Source organism: Aulonocara sp. 'chitande type north' Nkhata Bay, linkage group LG2 (assembly GCF_057382095.1).
Source record: "Aulonocara sp. 'chitande type north' Nkhata Bay isolate Kocher_YH1m ecotype deep benthic linkage group LG2, A_spYH_male_GT1.1, whole genome shotgun sequence".
NCBI lineage: Eukaryota > Metazoa > Chordata > Actinopteri > Cichliformes > Cichlidae > Aulonocara > Aulonocara sp. 'chitande type north' Nkhata Bay.
The window spans coordinates 21,135,327-21,152,355 of NC_141345.1; positions in this window are offsets into that span (position 1 = coordinate 21,135,327).

Here is a 17,029-nt window from a genome sequence, read left to right on the forward strand (position 1 = left end):
TCCACCATTGCCTATTGATCCCCTCATGTGTCACAGCAAGGAAAAAAGGGCCACTCCACGTTACCTCGCCCACTTTTTTTGCAATAGTTACACCATGTGTCATTAGGACAATAAATACATGAAAATCTACGTTTCTTCTCTGGACATACTACATACTCTGCTGAGCATATCTATCTATCTATCTATCTATCTATCTATCTATCTATCTATCACTTTCTGTTTGTGAACTTTTATTAAATGAAAAACTGCTAGAGCTCAGTTTTTCTATAGCTGGTCTCCATTTTTGATTTAACTGCTGGAACATCTCACCTTCCACTTATCCAAGAGCCATTCTGACTTGTATTAATACCCAGTTAACAATCGCCAGAATATGTTTTTAATCCCCTATAAATTACACATCTTTAACATAAAGAACAAGACAATATGATGCAAATTTCAGTGGATTAAATAATAACATGGCTAATCAAATACAATTTGAATATTGAAAATTATTTATATGTAAAAAAAAAAATAAATAAAACTTTTGCTTATCTGTTGTTTTTTCTATATGTTAAGCAGAGGCACCATTGTCTTATATATTTTGGATGCAATTAACCTGCAAATTTAAGAATCTGCTATAATCTTACCGGAAAATGGTAGGTTTGACCCATTTTAATATATGAGCTTTATATATGGGATGATCGTGGCTCAAGAGTTGGGAGTTCGCCTTGTAATCGGAAGGTTGCCGGTTCGAGCCTTGGCTCGGACAGTCTTAGCTGTTGTGTCCTTGGGCAAGACACTTCACCTGTTGCCTACTGGTGGTGGTCAGAGGGCCCGTTGGCGCCAGTGTCCGGCAGCCTCGCCTCTGTCAGTGCGCCCCAGGGCAGCTGTGGCTACAATGTAGCTTGCCATCACCTGTGTGTGAATGGGTGGATGACTGGATATGTAAAGCGCTTTGGGGTCCTTAGGGACTAGTAAAGCGCTATATAAATATTTACCATATAATATGTCGAAATATTTCTTATGCAATGTGCATGCCTTTGTACTCTTATTTGTACTGTTTAAACTATAACATGTACCCGAAGTGTTTTATTTGCTATACTGCACACCACAGTCTGGCATATAACCATTTAAAATGCCTTAAGTGACAAATGTAACCACATATTGTGCTTTATGGATTTCTGCAACTTCAGCTGTAACTGTTTTCTGCATTCAGCTCACTTACAGTAATCTCAGATTATCTCAGATAGATAAGACTAGACTCTTGTCTGTAATCTAACCATTTCTTTGGCATATTGGCATGCTATGTGCAACACGAGTGTGATATCAGGGTGATACCACTTTGTGCGAGAGGTAGGGGTGGACTGATTCATGGTGATGCTTAATGAGATCGTGCCCTATTTACCAGAAACATAAAGAATAAAGTTAATGATATTCTCAGAAGTAAAACATTTTTTATGTAGAACTAATTACTGTGAAAAGTAACTCAACAGGACGACTATCACGCGTGTCTTAGTATAACAGTTTTTTTTCCCCATTTAATTCAATTATTTTTTATTTTATCATGGATGTTCGGATTTTATGACTACAGCAAAAGATCCTCAGCCAATCAGAGTCACGATGACCTCAGATGGACTCGTGATTTTCCTCGAGCAGTATATTATATTTAGGCAATTCACAGGCACAATTTAGGGGGGAAGGGGTTAAACACCACCCCTCCCCTTTTACCCCCCTTTCTGACGTATTTGCGCTGACGCGATTCATGTTGTAATGGGAGAAAGATTGCGAAATCCTCCTCCCCCCTCCTTCATCCCGAGAACCCCCCAACCCCCATTCTGAGGAAATCCCACATAGCCGCATCTCTTTGAATCGTCCAGCTCTCTCACGTTTGTTCTCGGCTGTGGCTTGTGTGAGAAGGTGACCCATAAAGAGCCCGCAACGCATAATCAAACAGTAAGGTTATCTCCTCCCACAACTTACGAACTACACCATTTAATGTGCGATCTACTCCTCAGTTTTAAAAAACAAACAAATAAATAAAATCCTGTCCTTATGTTCAAGAGTCACGGGACGGTGCTGTCCGTGGTGCTGAAGGGAATCTCTGTCCATGGTGCTGAGCTGCTTCAGTCAGTATTGACACAGCCCCGGAGGACGTGGTGCAACATAAAAGAGGATATAAACCCCCTTCCAATCATCCACAAACAGACTTCAATAATTTTTACATACAGTCAGCCCAGATGTCTTTTTCTCCATTTTGCTTTCAGCCTCAGAGGCTGAGCAGAGGAACTCACATGTTGGTTTCAGCACATGGCTGTTTGTAAATGTAAGCCACATCTGCCCTCTTGTGGTCTTAAGGACATTTTCAGCAGCAAACATCTAGGCTGTAGGAATAATTAGCATGTACATTTAAAATAAAAGTATGTAAGCAAGTTACATTCAGCATTAACAGTTTGTTACAGATCACTGGAAGGCAGCTTTTAAAAAATTGTTCTGGTAAAATAGATGTCACTCTGTGGTGTGTAAAAATAAAAGCTTAGATTTTGCAGTTCATGTCCAAATATCCACAACAAGAAAGAAAGAAAGAAAGAAAGAAAGAAAGAAAGAAAGAAAGAAATAAATCCAGTTCTTTCAGGTAAATCAAACCAAAGAATTAAGGTGGCTTTTTTTTTACACTAAGTGTTTATAACAAGTGAACATGTTGTTTTCATAATACAGTTTATGCAGTTACATCTGTTTCTATGGCTTTCTACTGGCTTCATGCATCACAGCCACTGGACACAGCTGAGCCCCAAACACAGAGAGCAGCACAACTTGAGATTCATCTCTTCAAAGAGAAGACGGTTTTGTTGGAGTTGGCAGATTTGAGGCAAGGCTCTTTTTTTTAAAGTCCCTGAAGGCTTTATAAAAGTTACCAAATCAACTGACACAGTCAATAAAATGCACAGAGAGGATTTAAGTCAGGTCATATGGCTGATACATGTTTCTTATAACAATGGAAGTGATCATTACTAACTATGTATGTCAGTACTGATCATTTAGTGATTCATATACACTCATATACCTTCTAAAATGACTCATCATCAATCTAACATGTTTGGTTCATGGCTATTAGCATCCAGCAACTGTTATTTCATGCTGACTTGACAGATTTGGTCTGTTGTTGCAATAATTAATTATTTTTAAATACAAAAGCTAATCAGTGCCGCTTGAGCTGTGATGCTAACAGATACAGTCAGACTGGGACTGCGAACAGATTTCACATCTGTGATCGTGGTGACTAATGACTGTAGGCGTACTGTTAAAACGGATGCTGAGATTTAAGACCTGCCACTCAACCATACAGGAAAAGACACAGATGCCCCTGTCGCTTAAGCTCACAATAAGGTAGGCACAATGACATTAAGAACTTGTTAATTTCAGTTAATTTCTTTTTTTAAATTAAAATATTAACTTTTAACATGTTTTTCTTCCACAATTGTTACTTGTTTTGTTATGGACTGATTTTCATCCCGAAAAGCCCCCCCCCCCCCCCCCCCCCCACACACACACACACACATGAGAATCCCCAATCAACCAAGCAAAAAACAAAACAAGACAAAACAATAGAACATATAAAAGAAAAGAATTACCCGATGTAGGACCTTACCTGAGTTTTTCCGTGTTTTGATTACTTGATAGCAAAACTGATGCAACTTCCTAAATGATGAATGTATTATTAATATTAGATTTCTGCAAATTGAACCAATTAAAGACTGAGTGTGAGGGGTTGTACACCTGTGATCTGGAGTGAAACCTGAAGATCTGGGTTCCCTGGGAAGGTGTCTGTTTTGCTTTTTTGTTAATCCAGCTTTGCTCAGTTATCCCAGTAAACACATCACGGTTGGATATACCCCTGATTGGCTCCCCTCAGTGAAAACTTCTGAAAACCCTTCCAGTTAACAGCACTTTAATGAACAGCAGCATGTAAAGTCTCCTCTCGGTAGGTTTACCGTATTTAAATAGGAGGAGCTTGCTGTTTGTTGCTAATAAGGGTCCAGTGTTCAGCTTTTGTGAACATGTTTTTTTCCAATCCATTTAACAAATGCCCCTTTACTACACCACATTACCTCGCACGACACTTTCAAGAAAACAGCTCTCATCCTTCGCTGCAGTTTATCTGAATTCAGAATCGTGGAAATTGAATAATATCTGCTCCTTAGCCTGTAAATCTTGCAGAAGACATGCTCACTGCTCGCAGAACATTGTGTTTGTACAGCTTTAGTGCCCACAAGTTTATGTGAATGAGTAGCAGGCCGTGTTTGAAGTAGACTGTGCAAGCGCTACAGACCCAGCAGGCCAAAAATAAAGGTGACTCACCATGCGTTATATCCTGCGAAATAAATTGTGACATAAAATGTTCTCTGTGTGCAGCTCCAAAATCGCTAGCACAGTCAGATTTCTCAGCCTCACTGGGCAGCGGGCCTTTCAGCCCCCAGTGAACCCGGCTTCTTTACGACTCCAGCTCCTGCACGATGCTTTTCCTTTTACAGAGCCATTGAGTAGAGTCAGTCAGTCACGGCAAGCATTATATAATTCTAATCAATCTAAGTAATAAAATGTTGACATAGACTGAGGCCACCATGCAGTTGAAATTTACAGCTGTTTAGACTGCAAGTCATTTCCCTATGGCATGCGCCTACATGCTGCATCCGCCTTCTCAAGCTGAGTGAAAATAAAAGACTGCATGTGAAAGTCTTCAATTCTGAGTTTTACTCCTTCTTTGAAGCAGCTGTGAATGACTGTGTACATTTACCCCATTGGATATTTTGTAGTCTGCCACAAACTGTCAGTAAAAAAAAAGTAGGAGTGTTTGCTGTGGGTCTCTGAGTCAAGAAAAAAAAGCTTGATGTTTTTAAGAATGATGAATAAATCCACGAAGCAGAGTGGCAACACCTCTAGGTGGCAGCAGAGACTGTTTGTCTTCTCAAGGGCTGTGATTACTATTCCCGGCACTAACCAGGGAGCATATCAGCTCAGGACATGCATGAATCGATTCATTCTAATGTATATGCGCCGTTGCAAGGAATGAAATATTTCCTTGTATCTGCCACTCGTCCTCGGCAGCCAGGGTGCGCAGCTGTTAGATGTGGCAGCGATGCTGCTGACATCACCTTGAAAAACCTTGGCTCTCGGTGTCTCACATCTGCATGTGTAAGAGCAGCAAGTCAACATCCAAAATGGCACAAGATAAACTCTTGCCTCACAGTCAAGATGGACGGAAGGAGGAAAGCACATCCTTCGGCTCAAATGGCTTTGTTTATATCACACATAGTGTAACACTGTGGCGTGTTTACAGCTCTTGGATAGGGTTTATGTTCTATTTGTTTTTATCACACAGGTTTGTGTTTGTTATACAAAAACTGTGCCAGTAATCACCTATAGCTGTCCATATCCCTTAAGAATACACCCATGCTTTTGATAATGTGTGTTAATTTATGTAACATGATATATTTGTATTGACGAGCCCCCATTCACTATGTACATTACACACACGCTGCCTATAGTCGACTGATTGAACTATCCTTTGGGTGTAATAGCAGGCGTGCTAAAATTAAAGGCATTATGCAAATTATACATACAAAGTGCTCAAAGCAATTCTCCATCTTCTTTATGCGCCCGGGCTCGATGAATCTGTGTGAGAGCACTTTCACCAATGATTGAACTCCTTATACAGCACCTGAACGTAAGCCAAGCTATACAGATTAACAATGTGACATACTGGAAGCAATATTATGTCATAGCAATTTATTAAACTGTCTCCAGGCTGACCACATGAGCGGCAAAGGAGAACTTGTGTCTCGTGCGTGCCTTACTGCCTCCAGTAAGGAGTGAATTTTCCTCCTGACTGGAAAAACATTGCTCACTTTCCTTTTTTGACTTGTCAATTTTGGGCAGTTATATAAACCCATCACAGCTGGCTGGTTGCTTGCACAATTGCCTGCTATTAATTGTGATGCATAATTGCATTACATAATGTGTTATGCTGCCTTTTAAAAAGACTCGAACAGCTGTGGCTATCGGCTGTCTCTGCTGTGCATAGAGTCAAGCTCTCTCCTTGAATACAGTCACAGACAACAGTCTGATCGTAAATGGAAGCTGTCATAGGTCATTGTCAGTCTCAAACCATATCAATAGGTCTTTTGTAACTCCTACAGCACTTCAATATATTATGTCAATGAATTGTAAGATTTTGAGTCCGGGGATTTGATTCATTTACATTCTCTTATCAGACTGCCGCTAATTTAAACACAGCAGTCGTACAATGTCATCAGTGACAGACAGAGAAATCAATCTCTGTTATAGAAAGAGAGAGAGAGAGATGTGCAAGAGGGACAGTGAGCGGCGATCGACTCTGCCTGTAGGTTCCCCCAGCAGATGGTAGTGCAGCATCATGGAGGAGCTGCTCTCAGAACAGCATGAAAGTGGCGTAGGGAGATGAGCAGTCTGCAAATGAATGCTAAAGATTCTGAGGCATGGACATTAATGGGATAATAGGATCGTGTCTTACCCACACACTCTGCAAGATGGCATATTTGTACAAAAATAGACAGACTCACGAGTGACAGCAGCGTATCTTTCAGTATCTCCCATATGGTGTACCCAAGGGGAAGATTAACCCTTACATATTGTTCAGGTCATATTTGACATGTTTTGATATTTGACAGCAGCAAAAATATCTTAAATCTCTTCTTTTTTTTGACTTTTTCCCAAAGTCCCTCAAATTTCACAAAAATGAAAAGAATTAAAGATTGTATACTTTTGTCTAGATGCTATAGATTTTTGTACACCGAGGCTGTTCTAGACTGAATTTGATCATTTGCATCTTTTGATATGGATTTTAAATCCACCAGTTTGAAGTCAAATAAAGGAAAATGGTGGTTTCATGGGTTTGTGTGTATTTTTTGTGAGACAGTGGTGGCAGAGGTCATGGGGAACCTTGACATAAGAAGTGTTTGTGTTCCCTCTGTGTTTGTCCAGGTTTTTGCAGAGAATGGCCTTTGTGGGGTCATGTGGTATCCCGAAAGAGACAGTAACACAGCTCAGGAGTGATCATTTATGGTGTACATGAGGAACAGAGGTCACACGGAGGTCAGTAGGTGACACAACATCTGTACCTGCAAGCACAAGCACCGACAATGTCGTTAAATAACCTAAAAATAAACAAATTTCATCCATCCATCCATCCATCCATCCATCAAGGGAGACACTGAGTTGTTCCCAACCTAGCCAAGATATATAATGTCTCCAGCTTGCTCCATGTCTGCTCTGGTGTCTCCTGCCAGTAGGACATATTTGAAAACCTTAACCAAGGTGGGATCCAGTGTCCTGGTCAAAAGCCCGAACCACCTCAACCATCTCCTTATAATGTGCAGGAGTAGAGTCCCATCTCTGAGATCCTCCTGAATGTCCATATCTTGCTTGTATTAACTTGTATTCACAAAATATATGAAGAAGAGAAGATTACTGGGCATGGTTACCCTGGTCAGGGTAACCGGGGTGCTCAAGGGACAGCACCTGGTGGCCATGCTTTAGCCAGTGGAGCTTGACTGGGCCCAACCATAAAAGCTACAAGATGGACCAACACTCCCAGGAGGAGTTGTAGTGGTTCTGTGCTTTTGTGGATCAGGAAGCTGAAGCCCTGTCGATCTGACATGGAAAAACCCCCCCCAAACAAACCAAATCCATTTATTCTGATGTAACTGAGATTTATTTTAAGCTAATTGAGATTAAACTCACTGAGCGCTAACTGAGATCAAAAGAGGGGTTGTGCGGGTCATAAGATTATAAAACCACCTAAGCTGCCTTTTCAGTGAGTGAGAAAAATACATGCACGTCCCACACACGCATGCACTGTGAACACACAGCCTTGTTTGCAATAAACAGATTCTTATGTTTTGTGTTTTACATGTTAGATATGAGAAGGGTTTTTCTTAATCAGAGAGCTGTTGATAACAGCTGTAATGTTTACACATGGTTACATAATGAATGCTAGAAGTTCCAGAATGTGATTTTCATTTTCATGTAGTTAAATCAATGTGGCTGATATATTTTCATGTCTTAGACATAATGGGACATGATAGTGGGTGATAATAGATTTATTTGTGGCAAAAATTAATTTAGTGTCAACAGTATGTAAAGGTTAAAAGTGGAGCACAGGGCGTGTGTGTGTTGCTGCAGCTTTGTATCCGCTCACTTACGCAAATGAATCTCTGACTGAGTGCAAGAAAAATATTCAAACAGCAGATAAAATACTTGATTCGGCAGGAGCAGAAAGTAAACCCAAAACCAAACAAGGACCAGAGCAAATATCAAATATGCTCAGACGTGATGAGCCCCCCCCCCCCCCCCCAAAACAAAAAAATCTCCATAATGGCTTCATTTGCATAACAAAGAGTTTTTTTTGTTGCAACTGCGACTTCTGTGTCATCAAACACTTTGCTTTGCTGGAGTATTGCTTGTGGTATTACAAGCATTATGTAGTCAAATATAAAGTAAGACTGAAGCGCATTACTATTTCCGAGTTGGCCTTTTCAAAATTGCCACACTGTAAATGCATGCAGAAGTGAGATCAACCTGTCTGATTCATCTGAGATTCCGATTGTCTCTGCCCCTAAACACAAAGTGAAGTATTGTTTCTGCGCTGTATTGTATTCCATTTGGGAAATATCAAATAGGAGCAGATAGATTCACCCTCTCATAGGTGCTTGAAGAAAGTGTGGTGAAGGAAGTTTATCACACTGTAGCAGAAGCACAAAAAAGAAAGAAAGAAAGAAAAACTCGACTCAGAGCAAGGAGTGCTCGTACATGACAATGTGACATTTTCTGTGCTCCCCTCCACCCCACACATAAATGGAAATAAGATGTCAAGGTCTGTTGATGGAAGTTTTCATTAAGGTGAAACATACCTTGCCCTGTATGTTCTGACACAATACAGAAACATCAGCCTTTAAGTTCTGAGGCATAACTGTGTCCTTTGAAGTCATGCAAAGTGGCTCTCATCAGATGAGAGCTCTGCAGACGGAGCCATACAGCATATAAAAAAAATGCTGTGATTGGAAACCTGGTAAGCTAATGAGTTTGCACTTCTATCTTCTCAATTTGTACAGGCTTTTGTGCCAAGGCCTTTGAGGCTTTTCTGTGCCAAGTCTTGTAATAGTGTTCTCATTGTTCGCCTGAGAATCTGACACTTTTTTCATGAAACTTAGGGGGAATCCATCTCTGAACTTTTTTTTTTCATTTCTTATGGGAAAGACAAGGAGACATTCTCTGTGAATTATGGATATTACTGCAGTGAAATTAAGATGACAAAGAAATGGCATGCAAAAAAAAGAATCTGTCTTAACGGCTCTAAAGAGTGGACACTTTGCAACTGCATCTGAGCTGCAATGCGGCATAACAAGTGACAAGTAGCTCTTGTTAAAGACTAATAAAACCATATAGACATTTCACCTTTGTTCTCACTTTATGTTAGCCAGAGAGCCTGAAAACATACAGTCTTATACACAATAATTACCTATAACTATTAGTTATTAGTTTTGCTCTAATATTGCGTATATCAATAACAAAATTATTGTCATAAAAGCTCTCCCTCGCTCCCTCCTCTCACGTTTTGGTCTCTTGGTGCCTTAGCAAACCACATAACTGCTGTATCTTCTAAATGAGCTACAAATTAGAAAGGGCTTTTACACTCGGGAGTTGTTCAAAGTCTACGGAGGGCAGTGACCACAGTGCTTATCTGGGCTTAAGATGGGGGCTGTTGAGATTTGCTGGGAGCGGAACTAGAGGCTGATTGAGTCTTCAGGCATGTCCAATCCTATCCATTCAACCATTAATGCCCAAGAGTAGACCGGAGGAAACATTACAGCCCTTAGATCCACTCTCAGGCAGATAGGCCAGGGTTCCTTCTCCTCCTCATGCTAACTGCTTCCTTTTCCCAGCTTTAGTAGTGAAAAAAACAGTGCAGAACATTTTTCATATCCTCTTTATACAGTAGATTCACCACAGGAATCTCCTGCACCCACAGAAATACAGATTTTTTTGATGAAATAAACAGCTGTTGGGGGGGGGGGGGGGGGGGGGTTAGATAAACACACAGTAGTTACTCAGCACTATGCACTTTGTTGTGAATGCAAATAAATGCTCATTCACAAATATAATATCCTACGGGTCAATCTACTGAAGAGAGGCACCCTCAAAAATCATTTAAAGTCATTTTGGGGAGAACTTATAACAAATATGTCCTGTAAAATATTATGATTTCTTCTGCACAGATCAGGCGCGCGATGGATTCATTCACACACAGAGACAAGCACACGCACGCACACACACATGGGTGGCGATTCTATGCAGCTCAAGGTTGTTGCGCTTATTGAATATATCAACTTAACCACTGATGTCATTGATCAAGAAGCCAATTCCAGTTCTATTATTGTGTTAGAGGGTAAAACAATTGCCAAACGACTTTGTAAGGTGCACTCACTTGGTAAACAGATCTCAGATCCATTAAAGCCTTGGAGATTATCAAGCCTTAGTCCAACAATTTGTGGGGACCGCTCTAAACACCTTAGTGCTGACCTTCCTCATCCAGTTGAAAGTCAGTGGGAAACGTGGCAAGGAGCCCGTCATAACCACAAGCACCTCCCTGCACTTTAATTACGCTGCATCTCGATGGATGGCCATTTCCTTGTCCTCTCGCCCCCCTTATATAACCATGTGTTCCTATCAATACCTCAGACCCACTTACCATATTTGCCATATAGGTTTAACAGCCCCCACGATACTGCTGGCCACAGTTAATCACAGTATACTTACTCCATGATAGATATGGCATAGCATGAACTCCATCACATTGATATTGCTGCCAGGACATTGTGTTACCTGCCTCTCTGTGACCTCTGAGTGAGGAACGAGGATCCTTTCCATGTGCTTAATCATAATGCACAGTGCCTACTGCATTGATAGGTTAATGTACCCGAGAGGATCAATGCAGTCTCGAGGACGTCTAGTACAACAGACATTCAAAGGTTTGGCAAAGGCTTAACAATGAGCGCAGTCTGGCTATGGATCTGAATACAACTTAATTAAATGGAGTTGTGTGCGGTCTCATGACTGGTGTGACGAGCTACTGTAGATAATTGGCAAGCACAGCAATTCCAGAGAATGCAAATTTGACCGGAAGCTCATTAAAATCACATAAACATTTTCTACATGTTTGTTTTGGAAACTCATTCTTCAGATCAGCTTCAGTTCAATACTTTGAACCCCCCCTCCCCCAAAAAACTGGCACAGTAATGAATCTTTGTAACCTTCGGGGACCGAAATAAGGTTTAACTCAAAGCTGTCTTGATGTGGATTTCTATCAGTTATATAATGTCACAGTGATATTCAGGATGTTTGAAGATATCTGGCAAGGCTCGCAAGAGAGCAACAGCTGAAGTGTGTTTGTACTTGTAATCTCCATAAAACTTTATGCAAATCTCTTTGGAGAAAAAAGAGGCCTCACATGGAAAACTCAGCAATAATTGAAAAACAAGTCAGAAACAATTTTTTATCCCTCTCTGTCAAGATAATTCTTTCAGTTTGGTATTTAAAGGAAGGTTATGTGGACAGGAAACATGAAAAAGTCTTTCTTTAGAATTTTTCTTTTTAAATTTTGTGAAATGCTACCTATCTTTGTCCTCTGAAGGGGAAAAAAGCATCCGCATGCATACAGAGGAAAACATTTGCTCCCAATGAATAAATAATGAAAGGAAATGAGGTGCTTGCATTAATTTGCAAAGCATAAAATGCGAAAATATTTCACACAGTTTTTAAGCCAAGGTTTTTGGGTGGGATCATTATCCTCGCAGCGGGGTGTTACAATATGCAGCCAAAAATAGCAGCACTTTGGAAACTTTAAAAATGCAGCGTACTTTGACATTAAATGAAATGGAAAGCATTCTACAACCTTTTTATTTTAAAAGGAGCAGTGCTGAATCCAAATGTAAACTAAGATGAATAGCTGAGTGTGCTTTGAGTTGAAGGATGCAGAATCTAAAGTGCGAGTAAAAAGGTTTTTGGAAATGTGCACATTTTATTTTTTCATCTGTCCTTCCAATATCCATTTTCTGAGTATTCATTCTCAAAAAATTTGAACTTCAAAGCTGTAACATCAAAACAACTTGCCTAATTTTGTGTAGGTGCCTCCTGTGTCACCAGAACTTGTCAGGGGGGCCTAGTAGCAGAGGGTTGGCAAGTGAATCTTATAGCTCGCAGGGTCAATGGAGTTTGTTCCTGCACATCTTTTTTGGCTGCACGACTGCATTGGAATCTAGGAGCGTTTGGAGGCACTGGGATCTTTGTTGTGTTCCTCGTGCCACAGTTCAACAGTATGTTGGAGTGTTCTCGGCCTACAGCAATGTTCTTGTGGGTGGCTCATGTCAGTGTAACATCCACATAAATGCCGGGACCTGAGGCTTTCCCAGCAGAACACTAAAACTGTAACGAGATGACAGACACTCTGCACTTCACCTGTCGGTGGTTTTAATGTTGTGGCTGATGGATGTAGTGCTGTTTGCAAACTTTGCTAAAAATTCACTGAGCAGATCTGCTTAAGACAATAGTGAGTCATTTTACAGAATATCACTGAGCATCTGCACACCAATTGTCTCTTTTATCGTCTAGAGTCTGGCATGCCATAGCAGAGCTTTACGGTCCAAGAACAGGAAAGCTGTTGTCTTTTCTTGATGCAAACTTGAAAACAGAGAAACTTGTGTGCCAGTGACTGGTCAGAGAGAGACGCAAAAATTCATCTTTGGTGCACAAGCACTATTCTAACCCGCTGCAAAGACAGCAAATTATATCTTTTTGCCAAACAGCTCTGCTGGATAATAATTAAAATGTAGCTCTGGGCTTGTGTCTCAGCAGGGGTCCCTACCTATTGTGTGAGTGTAGAAATGCCCCCAGCAGACACAAGTTCAGCCACCTCCAATATTGGGTGATCTACAACCCGAACAATCAGCTCTTTCCTCTTTCTTTAGCTCTCAGAAGTGTGTTCCTTAGCACTGTCTGCTGAAGAAATCATGATATGGAGGTAAAGATTTCCCTGGCAAGGATTTGAGAAAGCAGAATAAATAACAAGAGCAATGATCTGTCCCACATGGAAAATTATTTGTGACTATGAAGTATTACATCACTTAACGGTGAGACTCGGGGAAAAAAGAGGAAGAAGAAAAAAAAACTTAATTAGCGCCTCCAGAGAGCAGAAACAGATCCAAGATTTCAAGGGTAACACTCAGCCAAAATCTCAGCCAATACATTATCTCTCACATTAGCTGGTACCCTGCTGCAGGAGAGCGCTCTTTTAGAGATATACAATATGGCAGGCCCTGACAAATAAATATGAGTCCTGGTCGTAAGCCTGAATATCTTCTAGGTTTAATTAACCAAGCTGTCATCAGGCTACTCATGCTCTACTTTTACCTGAGTCAGACTTGTATCATACCACCATTACGTGTGGCTGCCTGCAGAATATATAACAGAACTCCAGAGAGAGAGAGAGAGAGAGAGCGCCTTTGTTTTTCTTTTCTCTTATTTTTAAGGCAGAAAAAAAAATACTACAACGTCTGCTGACCTTTTCGAAGAGGAACTAGATGTGTTTCACACTTGTTAAATACGGTTGAGCCACACAGCTCCTGGTTGGAGCCGAAGGTCTTAATTGGCATGTGATTGCCTGTCATGAGTCATCACGGGAAATGCTGGGTGTTTTTCAGTGTCACTGACTGTGTGCAAACACACGGATCCAACAGATGGCAACATTGTTCCTTCTTCACCAGAACAGGTTACTTGGCGATCTGCCAGTGAGGTAGGGGTGCATCGACGAACCCTCAAAAATAAAAACAGCCATCAAACGCAAGTGTGGGCGATAACGATGTGACCAATTGTTGCCATGGTGATCTGGTCTTTGAGATAACGTCTAACGGAAAGGGAAAAGGAGCGAGCTGTGTAGACGGCGGAGGAGAAAATGGGAATGAAAAAAGAAGGAGGAGATTAAGGAGCACTAATGTTGAGTGTGGGAAAAGTGAGAGGGGAGAAGTGACCTTATAATGTAAGGTCAGTTCAATGTCCCCCAGCCAATTCAGCGATGTAAATACCTTGCGGTTCATTTATTCAAGAACTGGTCTTCATCCTCAGAGACTATCATTTCTCATTTCGGACTTACTAGTGTTCCAAATGGATTTTAACTGTACCCGGTCACCACCGCCAAGGTTAATGTTAGCAAGGGTTTGTTTCTGTGAGCTCAGGAACACCAAAAGGTGTCGCAAGTGGCATTTAAAGTTTACTTTATTTTTGTAAAATGCCTCTTCGGGTGCATCTAAATGATTATAGTCTCAGCTAATAACGGCCATGCATAGCAGTATAAGAAATGACCTGCTTTTGCATTTCTGTCAAAGAAAGAAAAAAGCAGGATGTATACCTGCAGTTGCAGGTGGAGCGTGCACTCATCCTTTCAATCACCTCCAGGATCCTTTCATCAGGCTGTGTCTATGAAGCAGCGTGCTGGCATTATGTGTGCTGTTTGCTCAAGCAGTGTTACCCCACAGCGAGTGCCGAGTCAGTGTCTGCTGTGTTAATGTTGTGCCAGCGAGAGACGCCTGGCCACGGACTGTTGCATCAGCCTTTCCTTTTGTTTAACAGGACAATGAACATGCTTTTGGATGCTAGTAAAAACAAGACAGGGAAAGAGTGAGGCAAATAATAGAGAGCGTGAAAAAGAAGAGGCTCTGCATAACACATCCCATCTCTTTGTTAAAAATAAATCCAACTAATCCAGTTTTCCCCATGGTCAAGGTCAGCTCTTTAATAAGACAGATATAAATCATCACTGAGTTCATATTTCCCCTCAGTGCTATCAAGACCCTGCAGTACTGTTGTGTTGTGTTTTATCACATGGGTGCTGCCAGTGGTGTGGCAAACTATGTTGAGCTGTGGCTTGTCACAGAGCTGTGTGTCATATGACAACCCACTACCTGGCAATAGTTTCCACTGGGGCTGAGCGATAAGAGGGGTGCTGCAGATAAGATGCTTCCTATTCTGGATATGCCAGGAGCCCCTGCCATTTACAAGGGAGGGAACTGATCATTTTTAAAGCAGTGTAAGGACTGCCAGGACTCTGTTTCACTCCGGGTCCCACGGCACAAGCTGGATTTGTTTTTCACAGCCGGGATCAGCCTTTTGTAGCGCGTTTGATGTCACTCACCAAAAATGTCATTAACGGCAGGAGCTGCCATTGCTGGCATCTTTTTTAGTATTGACTAGTGAATAGCAGCCACCACTGTACGTGACTAATCGTTACTCACGCCTCCGACTGCAGTGTGCCTGATAACGACGCAGGAATGTGGATTTGTCTTCACTCCCACACAGGCTGGTGCTAAATGACAGTGAAGTGACGAGTCCTGACGATTCTGACATGATACATGTCGTCTTCCAACGAGCCAAATTCGTCAGTAACACCCATCACAGTGCCACTTGTCACTGTGCTCCTGCTACTCAGTGATGTGCCTGTCACTGTGATGTTGCAACATAAAAAGACGGCCCCATTCCCTGCTCCACGAATATATAGTTAACTGTATCACCTAATGTTCTGTGTAATATACAAAAATGTTGTACCATTCTGACATACCTGCATCAACCAGTCAGGCAGCACATGCCATACATATAGGCTATTATGCATAGCCAACAATTTTATAGGTGTCACACATAACAGTGACCTGTGACAACTAACATCTAATAAAGTCTTCATATTTTAAGAAATTCCCTAAAGGTGCTACAGAGATTTCATGTTGACATGAATGTGGATTTGAGGTGAAGACATAAAGTTCCTGTGACCTTAACCTTTGACCTCGAGTCCAACTGGGCATTTTTGTGTCGAATTTAAATAAATCCCTCGAGGCTTTCAGTAGATATCCTGTTGATGAAAATACATCAGAATGAACAGGCAACATTGAAAAACATGACGCTTCAGGCCTCTGCTTTGTATATTTTCTAAAGCAGGTAAGAATATTGCAATTTTTATATTATTTTTCAGCCACAAAAACACATTCTCGCATGAGTGTGAATGTGTTTTTGTCATGTAATGCACCCCTGTGTCCCCTCTGCTCCCTTGCTATGTGTACAGGACAGTGTGTTTCTGCATCAGTCTCTCAGCAGGAAATTAGTGGGCACAAGGATACAAACCTGTATCTGCAGGCCTGTGCTAGAGCATCAGGCAGGCTTTTTTGTGTATATGTGCATGCATGTATGTTAGCCTAAACAAGGCGCTTACAAGATACTCTGCATAACAGCAATCAGCTAAGGATTCATTAAAATGTAAATTCTATCTAGGCCTCTTGTGAGTCTTTACAGTGCTTCCAAAATAACTGCGCGAAGGCCTTCTGGGGACTTAACTTATGATCTAATCTGTATGTCTTATCTGAAACCTCCTTCTTTCTCTATGCAAGCAGAATTGGAGTGCCCCATCTGATTTGGGGGAAACAGAGCACTTAGAACCGATGCCTGGCTGGCTTTCAGACTGTCCCGCTTTCACTGTTTGTTTGCTTTTCAAGAGCAGCACAAAGATAATTAGACAGCTGGTGCTGAGCCAATTTGTGTCCCTCAGTCTGTTGTTTACCCACTTTTTGCATAATGCAGACGTGATTGTTGACATTGTACGGTGTCGCTGCACGGTCACAAGTGGCCATTTGGGTTATTTTTCTTCGTGTAGCCCGGTGTCAAGAAGCTGGACTTTTTTTTTTGGCTTGGGGAGGCACACATATGTCCATTGTGTGTCTTTGTGTCCTGAGTGGCTCATCTATTTACAGTTAGCACCGATGCACAATTAACCACCATCAAAAGAGATTACAATACCATTCTTAATCAACTAGCCACATGAAGCCCACTCACCGCTATACAGTTGCAAGTGGCTCCTATTTCCTCCTCAATATTTTCAGAGAAAGTTGCAGTGAAGACTGACAACAATTAGTTTTGGGGGTCA